This window comes from Panulirus ornatus, chromosome 20, assembly GCF_036320965.1.
Source record: "Panulirus ornatus isolate Po-2019 chromosome 20, ASM3632096v1, whole genome shotgun sequence".
In the NCBI taxonomy this organism is placed as follows: domain Eukaryota; kingdom Metazoa; phylum Arthropoda; class Malacostraca; order Decapoda; family Palinuridae; genus Panulirus; species Panulirus ornatus.
The window spans coordinates 55,260,699-55,273,989 of record NC_092243.1 but is presented as its reverse complement, the minus strand read 5'-3'; the positions used below and the strand labels follow the sequence as shown (position 1 = coordinate 55,273,989).

At 41.3% G+C, this 13,291-nt stretch overlaps 2 protein-coding genes across 7 annotated transcripts in view; both read right to left on the bottom strand.

Moving 5' to 3' along the window:
- LOC139756017 (probable cation-transporting ATPase 13A4) overlaps positions 1 to 4,893 on the bottom strand; it is a 115,781-nt gene extending 110,888 nt beyond the window's left edge. For 5 of the 6 annotated variants that reach the window (XR_011714245.1, XR_011714247.1, XM_071674955.1 and 2 more), the window contains exon 1: positions 4,675 to 4,892. The gene's annotated coding sequence lies outside the window, so the exon portion shown is untranslated. Of the gene's footprint in view, positions 1 to 4,674 lie in introns of all 6 variants that reach the window. The other variant, XR_011714246.1, reaches the window with a different exon arrangement.
- LOC139756016 (ryanodine receptor-like) overlaps positions 1 to 13,291 on the bottom strand; it is a 494,517-nt gene that overhangs the window by 452,746 nt on the left and 28,480 nt on the right.

The following is a 13,291-nucleotide window of genomic DNA, read 5'->3' as shown; positions in this document are numbered from 1 at the left end:
AAGCAGACACACACTTACGACTCTTTTCATATTGACATTACCGACATGTTCAAAAGTAAACTGCGTCTCGGTGTTATCTACAGACCTCCTAAGCAAAAAGACGACGATAAGATGCTATACAATGAAATTAAAACTACAGTAAACAGTAAAGATGTTATAATAGTAGGGGACTTCAACAGTCCAAACATAAACTGGAACACGTTAACAGGTGACCGAGAGGGAACGAGACTAACGGAACTGATTGAAGAAAAAAAAAATCGAAGTAAAACATTCTTGATCTTGTCCTCACCAGTGACAATATTAACTAATTCTGAAATAGGCAAGAGTTCGTCAAACAGCGATCATAGTTTGATTAGATTACAAATAAATTTAGATAATGAAATAAATGACAATAAACTCTTGATCCCAGATTACAGGCGAGCAAATCTTGAAAATATCTGACACGAAATTCGCAGTACCAACTGGACAAAACTTCTTGACATTCACAGTGATAGAAATGTTGGAATAATTCTAAAAACACACTACTCGCGATTGAAAATAAAATTATTCCACGAATTATAACGAGAACTTGCAATATTTCAAAACCATCATGGATGAATAGGAAAACTGAAGGAGTACTTTGCAAAAAGAAGAAAGCTTATATAAGAAATTTAAATCAATGGGAACCAATGAATATTGCCAGGAATCAATCAAAATTCAGAGGGTGTTAGGTCATACGACGGAGTAAAAGCGAGGAAAAATGAATTTCCTTGAAAGTTAAATAATCCTAAGGAATTCTTCAAATATGTAAGATAAAGAAAGACAGTAAAAGACGGCACTGGACCATTACGAAACGAACATGACACACTAACTACTGACGACAAGGGAATTGGCTACCATGCTAAATTAATATCTGAACTCCGTATTCACAAGTGAAGAAACACCTCGAAAATCGCAACCAAGGATAACGTTTCACGGATCTGATGAAGAAGAGTTGAAGTTTAAGAGAAACATAGCGCTCTAAAGTACTTAAATTAACTGGACCAATTAAATCCTAACAAACCCCAGCGGCCCAGATAACTTAGCTCCAAGATTTTTAAAGAGGTCAGGAGACAGCTGATATACCACATAACAAAAATATTCAACAATTCTCTGTTGGATGGTCAGGTGCCAACTGATTGGAAACTAGTGAATCTTACTTCTATACACAAAAAAAGTGGACAGAACGTGTGCCTTGAACTACTTCTCGATTACCCTTACGTCAGTGTTGGGTAAAACGATGGAATAATTAATACGAGATAAAAGTGTCACGTTTCTACATCACAAAATTATATCGGACAACCAACAAGGTTCCGAAGATCCAGCGTGACAAACTACCTGAATTTCCTTAATGTTATTTATCAGAATTGGGACATAAAAAATGAACCGCCTGATGTAGTATATTTAGATTTCCAAAAGGCTTCCGATAAATTACCTCACAAGCGACTTGCATAAATCTAAACACAGAATAAGTGAAGGACTCTGGACATGGATCAGAGACTGGCTTACCGGAAGAAAGGAGCGTGTAGTATTAAACGGCGAAGCCTCAGATTGGCTAGACGTAAGGAGTGGTTTGCCACAGGGGTCGGTCCTAGGCCCAATTCTTTTCATAATATACATTAATTACCCAGAACTCGGTCTCATACTTAATATCTCAAATTTGCTAACGATACTAAATTAGGAAGCAGAGCTGTAGACAGGCGGGACTACGAGATGATTCAAAGAGATCTTAACTTACTAGCAGAGTGATCAGACAGATGGCAAACGATGTTTAATGTAGACAAGAGTAAAATCATGCAATCTGGAGACAAGAGAATATGTTACGACTACAAGCTATTCGGTAACTCACTAAAGTAAATGAGGAAAAGGGACCTTGGAGTGATAACAGGCAACAATCTGAAGTAAACTAAATAGTGTCAAGCAGCAAGTAAAAAAGGCAACCAAATGTTAAATTTCATAGCCATGAATATATACTAAATGGCTCTAGAAACAATTCTCACACTTTATCATTCTCTGGTAAGACCACATCTTGAATATGCAGTCCAGTTTTGGTCCCCAAACTATAAAATAAAGACGAGGAAAAGTTATAGCAAGTACAAAGACGTGCGACAAAATTGATGCCATCCCTTATAAGGAAAGGCTACAACGATTGGATCTCTTAGCCCTTAAAAGAAAAAAAAAGTAAACCTCGCGGCGACTTAATCCAAGCGTTCAAAATTCTGAACAAGTTTGATATAATAAATTACGAACATCTTTATGAAATACAAGAAAATATGGTTACCAAGACAAATGAAATAAAACTCAAAGCTAAAATATATAGCACGGACGTGGGAAAAAGATTCTTTTCCTATAGGTGTGTTAAGCACTGGAATAAGCTACCGTATTGTATTGTATTGAATGGAGTAATGCCATCTCGGTTATTGACTATAACTCTAGTACCACGAGAAATATCATTGAATCTTCTATCATTAAATACACAAATAATCATAACCTTAATATTAGTGAAGGTCTATACAAATTGGATAACTTTATTGCTGATAAAATTTGTAAAAAAAATTTCCCTTCTAGTCTATCTTGGACAATCATATGTCTACCAAATGGCGTCCTAGCTACGTCTCTTCATTGTATATCAACTGACTGTTATATTTCTTTCTTGTCTCTCTCTTGATGTGATTGTGATTATTACACGAAAGTGCTCTTGGAAACGTATCGTGTTTCATTTTCCCTGTGGACTCACAGTAATAAATAAATAAATAAATAAATAAATAATAAATAAATAAATAAATGAATATATATATACATATATATATACATATATATATATATATATATATATATATATATATATATATATATATATATATATATATATATATATATTTCATACTATTCGCCATTTCCCGCGATAGCGAGGTAGCGTTAAGAACAGAGGACTGGGCCTTTGAGGGAATACCCTCACCTGGCCCCCTTCTCTGTTCCTTCTTTTGGAAAATTAAAAAAAAAAAAACGAGAGGGTAGGATTTCCAGCCCCCCGCTCCCTTCCCTTTTAGTCGCCTTCTACGACACGCAGGGAATACGTGGGAAGTATTCTTTCTCCCCTATCCCTAGGGATATATATATATATATATATATATATATATATATATATATATATATATATATATATATTATCCCTGGGGTTAGGGGATTAAGAATACTTACCACGTATTCCCTGCGTGTCGTAGAAGGCGACTAAAAGGGGAGGGAGCGGGGGGCTGGAAATCCTCCCCTCTCGTTTTTTTTTTTTTTAATTTTCCAAAAGAAGGAACAGAGGGGGCCAGGTGAGGATATTCCAAAAAAGGCCCAGTCCTCTGTTCTTAACGCTACCTCGCTAACGCGAGAAATGGCAGTTTAAAAGAAAAAAAAAAAAAAATATATATATATATATATATATATATATATATATATATATATATATACATATATATATATATTTATTTATTCTTTATTATACTTTGTCGCTATCTCCTGCGTTAGCGAGGTAGCGCAAGGAAACACGAAAGAATGGACCAACTCACCCACATACACATATATATACATACACGTCCACACGCACATATACATACCTATACATTTCAACGTATACATACATATACATACACATATACATATGTACATAATTCATACTGTCTGCCCTTATTCATTTCCGTCGCCACCCCGCCACACATGAAATAAACTCCTACTCCCGCATGCACAATAGGTAGCGCTAGGAAAAGACAACAAAGGCCACATTTGTTACTTCCCACGCATTCCTCATGTGTCGTAGAAGGCGACTAAAGGGGACGGGAGCGAAGGGCTAGAAACCCTACCCTTCTTGTATCTTAACTTTCTAAAAGGGGGATATATATATATATATATATATATATATATATATATATATATATATATATATATATATATATATATAAAGAGCGTGGTTGAGAGAGCAGAAGAGGGTGTTTTGAAATGGTTTGGGCACATGGAGAGAATGAGTGAGGAAAGATTGACCAAGAGGATATATGTGTCGGAGGTGGAGGGAACGAGGAGAAGAGGGAGACCAAATTGGAGGTGGAAAGATGGAGTGAAAAGGATTTTGTGTGATCGGGGCCTGAACATGCAGGAGGGTGAAAGGAGGGCAAGGAATAGAGTGAATTGGAGCGATGTGGTATACAGGGGTTGACGTGCTGTCAGTGGATTGAATCAAGGCATGTGAAGCGTCCGGGGTAAACCATGGAAAGCTGTGTAGGTATGTATATTTGCGTGTGTGGACGTGTGTATGTACATGTGTATGGGGGGGGTTGGGCCATTTCTTTCGTCTGTTTCCTTGCGCTACCTCGCAAACGCGGGAGACAGCGACAAAGTATATATATATATATATATATATATATATATATATATATATATATATATATATATATACTCGTAGCTTATCAATCTTAGACAGAGCATAGCGGACAGAAGCGGACAGTTATATGCTCAGTCTAATAGTCTGTTGTCTTGGTCATCTTAATAATTCATTTACGACACACAAAGGAAAAAAGGAAGAAATCTACTTCGTTTTTATCTATTAGAGTCCGCAAAGTGAATGCATGTTATTGGTTCTATGCTAGAAATCCAAATCAGTGGCCTGTTACTCACCAGTCAAGAACTGGTTGTGATCGTCAGGTTAAAGTTCCTCCTATTTGCGTCGCACTTGTCCCCCGGCGCCTCTGCCGCAGCTGGTGGCACCAAAGGTGGCTATACTGTTGTATGGCGGGTCCTGGTGGTAGCAGTTGGTGTCTAGATGTCTATAGCTTGCCCGGGACTAGGCTGTTCCCACCAGCTACTCTCCAGCAGCACCCTGTGTGGGTAGTAAACATTAAGTCAGCGATAACGCGTCTTGTTGCTCTCTTATCTCGGGAGTCGGAACCGGCTTTCCAGGGATCTACTTCACCCTTCTCGTAGAACAGTGCGTCCTTTACCTTCCATAAACTCTTTATTGATACTTGGTAATTAAATTCTTATTTCTATCTTGATTTCCTGCGATCTCCTTACGGAAACCCAATAAGAAAATTGTTTGCAAATATTGGTTGGCTGACAACTCACATACATCTTTTACCTTTCACGATAACATAGATAAAGCCAATCGCTATCTGACCATTACCTAGAACCAATGTAGTTACTCGGAGGAAATGTATCATGCAATGATATATATCTTTTTATATTTATCATAATACTTGATCGCCGTTTCCCGCATCAGCGAGTTGGCGCCAGGAAACAGACGAAGAACGGCCAATCCACTCATTCACACACACACACACACACACACACACACATATATATATATATATATATATATATATATATATATATATATATATATATATATATATATTTACTTATTTTGCTTTGTCGCTGTCTCCCGCATTAGCGAGGTAGCGCAAGGAAACAGACGAAATAATGGCCCAACCCACCCACATGCACATGTATATACATACACGTCCACACACGCAAATATACATACCTATACATCGCAACATATACATATATATATACGCATTTACACATATACATATATACACATGTACATAATTCATACTGTCTGCCCTTATTCATTACCGTCGCCACCCCGCCACACAAATGAAATGAAACCCCCCTCCCCCAGCATGTGCGCGAGCTAGCGCTAGGAAAAGACAACAAAGGCCACATTCATTCACACTCAGTCTCTAGCACCCTTTCCACATCCAGGCTCCACAAAACTTTCCATGGTTTACCCCAGACGCTTCACATGCCCTGGTTCAATCCATTGACAGCACGTCGACCCCGGTATACTGCATTATTCCAATTCACTCTATTCCTTACACGCCTTTCACCCTCCTGCATGTTCAGGCCCCGATCGCTCAAAATCTTGTTCACTACATCTTTCCACCTCCAATTTGGTCTCCCACTTCTCGTTCCCTCCATCTCTGACACATATATCCTCTTTGTCAATCTTTCCTCCCTCATTCTCTCCATGTGACCAAACCATTTCAAAACACCCTCTTCTGCTCTCTCACCCACACTCTTTTTATTACCACACATCTCTCTTACCCTTACATTACTTACTCGATCAAACGACCTCACACCACATATTGTCCTCAAACATCTCATTTCCAGCACATCCACCCTCCTCCGCACAACTCCATCTATAGCCCATGCTTCGCAACCATATAACATTGTTAAAACCACTATTCCTTCAAACATACCCATTTTTGCTTTCCAAGATAACGTTCTTGACTTCCACAAATTTTTCAACGCCCCCAAAACTTTCACCCACTCCCCCACCCTATGATTCACTTCCACTTCCATGGTTCCATCCGCTGCCAAATCCACTCCCAGATATTTAAAACACTTCACTTCCTCCAGTTTTTCTCCATTCAAACTTATCTCCCGATTGACTTGTCCCTCAACCATACTGTACCTAATAACCTTGCTCTTATTCACATTTACTCAACTTTCTTCTTCCACACACTTTACCAAACTCAGTCACCAGCTTCTGCAGTTTCTCACCTGAATCAGCCACCAGCGCTGTATCATCAGCGAACAACAACTGACTCACTACCCAAGCTCTCTCATCCCCAACAAACTTCATACTTGCCCCTCTTTCCAAAAATCTTGCATCCACCTCCCTAACAACCCCATCCATAAACAAATTAAACAACCATGGAGACATCACACACCCTGGATGTGCTGGAAATGAGATGTTTGAGGGCAATGTGTGGTGTGAGGTGGTTTGATCGAGAAAGTAACGTAAGGGTAAGAGAGATGTGTGGAAATAAAAAGAGCGTGGTTGAGAGAGCAGAAGAGGGTGTTTTGAAATGGTTTGGGCACATGGAGATAATGAGTGAGGAAAGATTGACCAAGAGGATACATGTGTCGGAGGTGGAGGGAACGAGGAGAAGTGGGAGACCAAATTGGAGGTGGAAAGATGGAGTGAAAAAGATTTTGTGTGATCGGGGCCTGAACATGCAGGAGGGTGAAAGGAGGGCAAGGAATAGAGTGAATTGGATCGATGTGGTATACCGGGGTTGACGTGCTGTCAGTGGATTGAATCAGGGCATGTGAAGCGTCTGGGGTAAACCATGGAAAGCTGTGTAGGTATGTATATTTGCGTGTGTGGACGTATGTATATACATGTGTATGGGGGTGGGTTGGGCCATTTCTTTCGTCTGTTTCCTTGCGCTACCTCGCAAACGCGGGAGACAGCGACAAAGCAAAAAAAAAAAAGAAAATATATATATATATATATATATATAAACGCCCATACACGTACATATATATACACGAACATATACATGTCAACATATACACACATACAGATATATACAGATATATACATACATACACATGCACATATTCATACTTGCTTGCCTCAAATCCATTACCGAGACCAGTAATCCTACCCCACAGGAAACAGCATCGCTTCCCCCAGTTTCAGCAAGGTAGCGCCAGGAAAACAGACAAAAAGGCCACATTCGTTCACACTCAGTCTTAAGCTGTCACAGCTCTTTATCCACATCCATGCACCACAGACTTTCCATGGTTTACCCCAGACTTTTCACATGCCCTAATTCAGTCCATTGACAGCACGTTGACCCCGGTACACCACATCGTTCCAATTCACTCTGTTTCTTGCACACCTCTCACCCTCCTTTATGTTCAGGTGCCGATCACTCATAATCTTTTCCACTCCATCCTTCCACCTCCTATTTGGTCTCCCACTTCCCCTTGTTCCCTCCACCTCTGATACATATATTCTCTTTGTCAATCTTTCCTCTCTTTCCATATGTCCAAACCATTTCAACACACGCTCCTCTGCTCTCTCAACTACGCTCTTTTTATCACCAAACATCTCTCTTACCCTTTCACTTCTTAATCAAACCGCCTCATACCAGACATTGTCCTTAAACATTTCATTTCCAACACATCCATCCTCCTTCATACAACCCTATCTATAGCCAATGCCTCACAAATATATAATGCTGTTAGAACTACTATCATTTCAAACATACTCATTTTTGCTCTCTGAGACAGCGTTCTCTCCTTCCACACATTCTTCATCGCTCTCAGAACCTTAGCCCAATCCTCCACCCTGTGACTCGCTTCCTGCTTCCGCTTCCATGGTTCCATTCACTGCTAAGTCCACTCCTAGATATCTAAAACACTTCACTTCTTCCATTCAAACTTACATCCCAATTAACTTACCTCTCAATCTTGCTGAACCTAATAACCTTGCTCTTATTCACATTTACTCTCAAATTTCCCTTTCAAACAGTTTTCCAAACTCAATCACCAACTTTTGCAGCTTTCCCTTGAATCCACCACCAGTGCTGTATCATAGAACAACAACTGACTCACTTCCCCGGCCCTCTCATCCCCAACAGGCTGCATACTCGCCCCTCTCTCCTAAACTCTTGCATTTACCTCCCTAACCACTCTATCCATAAACAAATGAAACAGCCATGGAGACATCGCACAACCCTGCTGCAGACCGACATTCACAGGGAGCCAGTCACTCTCCTCTCTTCCTACTCGTACACATGCCTTACATCTTTGATAAAAACTTTTCACTGCTTGTAATAGATCACCTAAAACACCACATACTCTTAAGACCTTCCACAAAGCGTCTCTTATCAAACCTATCATATGCCTTCTCCAGATCTATAAATGCCACAAACAAATCCATCTGTTTTTCTAAATATTTCTCACACACATTCTTCAAAGCAAACAACTGTTCCATTCATCCTCTACCACTTCTGAAACCACACTGCTCCTATCCAATATTTTGCTCTGTACATGTCTTCACCCTCTCAACCAATACCCTCCGATACAGTTTTCCAGGGGTAGTCAGCAAACTTATGCCTGTGTAGTTTGAACACACCTTTATCTCCTTTGCCTTGTACAATGGCACTATACGTGCATTCCACCAATCCTCAGGGACTTCACCATGATCCATACATATACTGAATATCCTTACCAACCAATCAACAACACAGTCACCCCCTTTCTTAATAAATTCAACTGCAATACCATCCAAACCCACCCCCTTGCTGGATTTCATCTTCCTCAAGGCTTTCACCACCTCTACTCTCTTAACTAAACCATTCCCCCGACTCCTCTCACTTCGCACACCAACCTGACCAAAACACCCTACATCTGCCACTCTATCATCACATATTCAACAAACTTTTAAAATACTCCATCTCCTCACTTCATCACTACCTGTTATCATTTCCCCCCTTGCCCCCTTCACCAATGCTCCCATTTGTTCTCTTGTCTTTTGCACTTTATTTACTTCCATCCAAAACATCTTTATATTCTCCATAAAGTTTAATGATACTCTCTCACCCCAACTCTCATTTGCCCTCTTTTTCAACCCTTGCACCTTTCTCTTGACCTCCTGCCTCTTTCTTTTATACATCTCGCAGTCATTTGCACTCCTTCCTTGTAAGTATTGTCCAAACGCTTCTCTTTTCTCTTTCACTAACATCTTTACTTCCTCATCCCACACTCACTACCCTTTCTAATCTGCCCACCTCCCACCTTTCTCATGTCACATGCATCTTTCGCACATGCCATCACTGTTTCCCTAAATGTATCCCATTCCTCCTCCACTCCCCTCACGTCATTTGCTCTCACCTTTTGCCATTCTACACTCAATCTCTCCTGGTACTTTCTAACACAAGTGTCCTTTCCAAGCTCGTTTAATCTCACAACTCTCTTCTCCCCAACAATCTCTCTTCCTATTTGAAAACCTCTACAAATCTTCACCTTCGCCTCCACAAGATAGTGATCAGACATCCCTCCAGCTGCCCCTCTCAGCACATCCACCATTTCCATTCACAATACTAACTACCCCATGTACGCCAATTATACCCTTTACTGCCACATAACTCACCTTCGCATTTAAATCACCTATCACTAATACCCAATCTCATTCATCAAAGCTCACGCAGCTGCTCCTAAAACATTTGCCTCTCATGATCTTTCTTCTCATGACCAGGTGCATAAGCACAATAATCACCTATCTCTCTCCATCCACTTTCAGTTTTACCCACATCAATCTAGAATTTACTTTCTATCACTCTACCACACACTCCCACAGCTGCTTCAGGAGTAGTGCTACTCCTTCCTTAGCTCTTGTCCTCTCAATAACCCCTGACTTTACTCCCAAGACTTTTCCAAATCACTCTTCCCCTCTACCCTTGAGCTTCATTTCACTCAAGAGCCAAAACATCCACGTTTCTTTTCTCAAACACATTACTCATCTCTCCTTCTCATCTTGGTTACATCCACACACATTGACACCCCAATCTGAGCCTTCGAAGAGGATGAGCATTCCCCGCTTGACTCCTTCTGTTTCCCATTTTAGAAATTTGAAATACAAGGAGGGGTGGGCTTCCAGCTCCCCACTCCTGCCTCCTTTAGTCACCTAATACATAATAGCATTATGTATTACATTCACCTGCCTCTTGTTTTAACAAGCACCATGCTCTTTGTTGGTAGAGGAGATAGGTCCTAGGGCAATCGACACACTCCCTCGAGTCTCACTTAATCTTACTTGGGCATCTTTTTCTTTTTTTGTGGATAAACTTATGTGTTACATCTTCACCAGCATCTTTGTTTCACCATTCTACATGGCGCAGTGAAAGGACAAAGGAGTAGTGTAAAAAGACTGACATAGAAACACAAGATACTGCTCGCCACCCTAGAACACCATAGCTGCCCATGGTACCCAACTCCACGGCCTGCCGACTTGCATTGCCTGTGCAACCCGCCTGCCCTGAGCATCAGCAACAGCCCTTGCCACCTCAGGATCGGGTGTTGTTAACCTGTTTCCTCGACACCAGTAAATAGTTGTCCCCACAACCAACGTTGCCATGCCCAGTAGTCCACGGAAGCATGTGGAAAGGCATCATTGGGTGAGTTGAGATGACGGGGAGGTAAGTATCGCAGGCACATCAGCGCTGCAGAGATTGGCAGCCATGATGGACACCTAACAACAGCTTGCTGCTCAGCAGGCTGTAAAGGATGAAAACGAGCACAGAGAGATGCAAGCACAATTCCTTCAGCCGCAACAGCTCACCGCTTAGTAGGCTACCAAGGCTAATGATGAACACTGAGAGTTGCAAGAACTGCTTCTGCAGGAGCAACAGCAGTTTCAAAACATAATGCAACAAGCATTGGCCCATTCCTAGGTTGCAGAGGAGAATACGGCAACCACTGGGGTTTGGAGTCCTGACGCCACGGACGGCACTTCTTGCCACCAGCTTCACATAAACATGACTGCCTGCACCTCACAAGCTTATACATTATGGCCGTTGGCTCCTGCTCATTCCTAACTCTGGTCAGTCCCCAAAAGTTACCCATTGCCAATTCTGGCACCTTGTTTCTGCCCACCTCAGTCTTGCTCAGATTTTGTATCAAGCAGACAAAAAAGAAAAGGAAACATACATGTTCAAGGCACTTGAGATGAGGAAACACAACATTGTATAGGAATTCCTGGTTCCTTAAGTGTAAGAAGCTTCATCAGTAATCATAGGGTCAAAAGTTCGGTGACCATTTTTTAGGTCTTACATATTTTACATATTTCTAGGTCTTACATATTTCCCTGAGGATTGGCGGAATGCGTGCATAGTGCCATTGTACAAAGGTAAAGGGGATAAGAGTGAGTGCTCAAATTACAGAGGTATAAGTTTGTTGAGTATTCCTGGTAAATTATATGGGAGGGTATTGATTGAGAGGGTGAAGGCATGTACAGAGCATCAGATTGGGGAAGAGCACTGTGGTTTCAGAAGTGGTAGAGGATGTGTGGATCAGGTGTTTGCTTTGAAGAATGTATGTGAAAAATACTTAGAAAAGCAAATGGATTTGTATGTAGTATTTATGGATCTGGAGAAGGCATGTGATAGAGTTGATAGAGATGCTCTGTGGAAGGTATTAAGAATATATGGTGTGGGAGGCAAGTTGTTAGAAGCAGTGAAAAGTTTTTAACAAGGATGTAAGGCATGTGTACGTGTAGGAAGAGAGGAAAGTGATTGGTTCTCAGTGAATGTAGGTTTGCGGCAGGGGTGTGTGATGTCTCCATGGTTGTTTAATTTGTTTATGGATGGGGTTGTTAGGGAGGTGAATGCAAGAGTTTTGGAAAGAGGGGCAAGTATGAAGTCTGTTGGGGATGAGAGAGCTTGGGAAGTGAGTCAGTTGTTGTTCGCTGATGATACAGCGCTGGTGGCTGATTCATGTGAGAAACTGCAGAAGCTGGTGACTGAGTTTGGTAAAGTGTTTGAAAGAAGAAAGTTAAGAGTAAATGTGAATAAGAGCAAGGTTATTAGGTACAGTAGGGTTGAGGGTCAAGTCAATTGGGAGGTAAGTTTGAATGGAGAAAAACTGGAGGAAGTAAAGTGTTTTAGATATCTGGGAGTGGATCTGGCAGCGGATGGAACCATGGAAGCGGAAGTGAATCATAGGGTGGGGGAGGGGGCGAAAATCCTGGGAGCCTTGAAGAATGTGTGGAAGTCGAGAACATTATCTCGGAAAGCAAAAATAGCTATGTTTGAAGGAATAGTGGTTCCAACAATGTTGTATGGTTGCGAAGCGTGGGCTATGGATAGAATTGTGCGCAGGAGGGTGGATATGCTGGAAATGAGATGTTTGAGGACAATGTGTGGTGTGAGGTGGTTTGATCGAGTAAGTAATGTAAGGGTAAGAGAGATGTGTGGAAATAAAAAAGAGCGTGGTTGAGAGAGCAGAAGAGGGTGTTTTAAAATGGTTTGGGCACATGGAGAGAATGAGTGAGGAAAGATTGACCAAGAGGATATATGTGTTGGAAGTGGAGGGAACAAGGAGAAGTGGGAGACCAAATTGGAGGTGGAAAGATGGAGTGAAAAAGATTTTGAGTGATCGGGGCCTGAACATGCAGGAGGGTGAAAGGTGGGCAAGGAATAGAGTGAATTGGATTGATGTGGTATACCAGGGTTGACGTGCTGTCAGTGGATTGAATCAGGGCATGTGAAGCATGTGGGGTCAACCATGGAAAGTTGTGTGGAGCCTGTATATGGAAAGATATGGAAAGGGAGCTGTGGTTTCGGGCATTATTGCATGGGGCCTTTGTTGTCTTTTCCTAGCACTACCTCGCGCACATGAGGGGGGAGGGGGATGGTATTCCATGTGTGGCGAGGTGGCGATGGGAATAAATAAAGGCAGACAGTGTGAATTGTGTGTATGTGTCTGTGTGTGT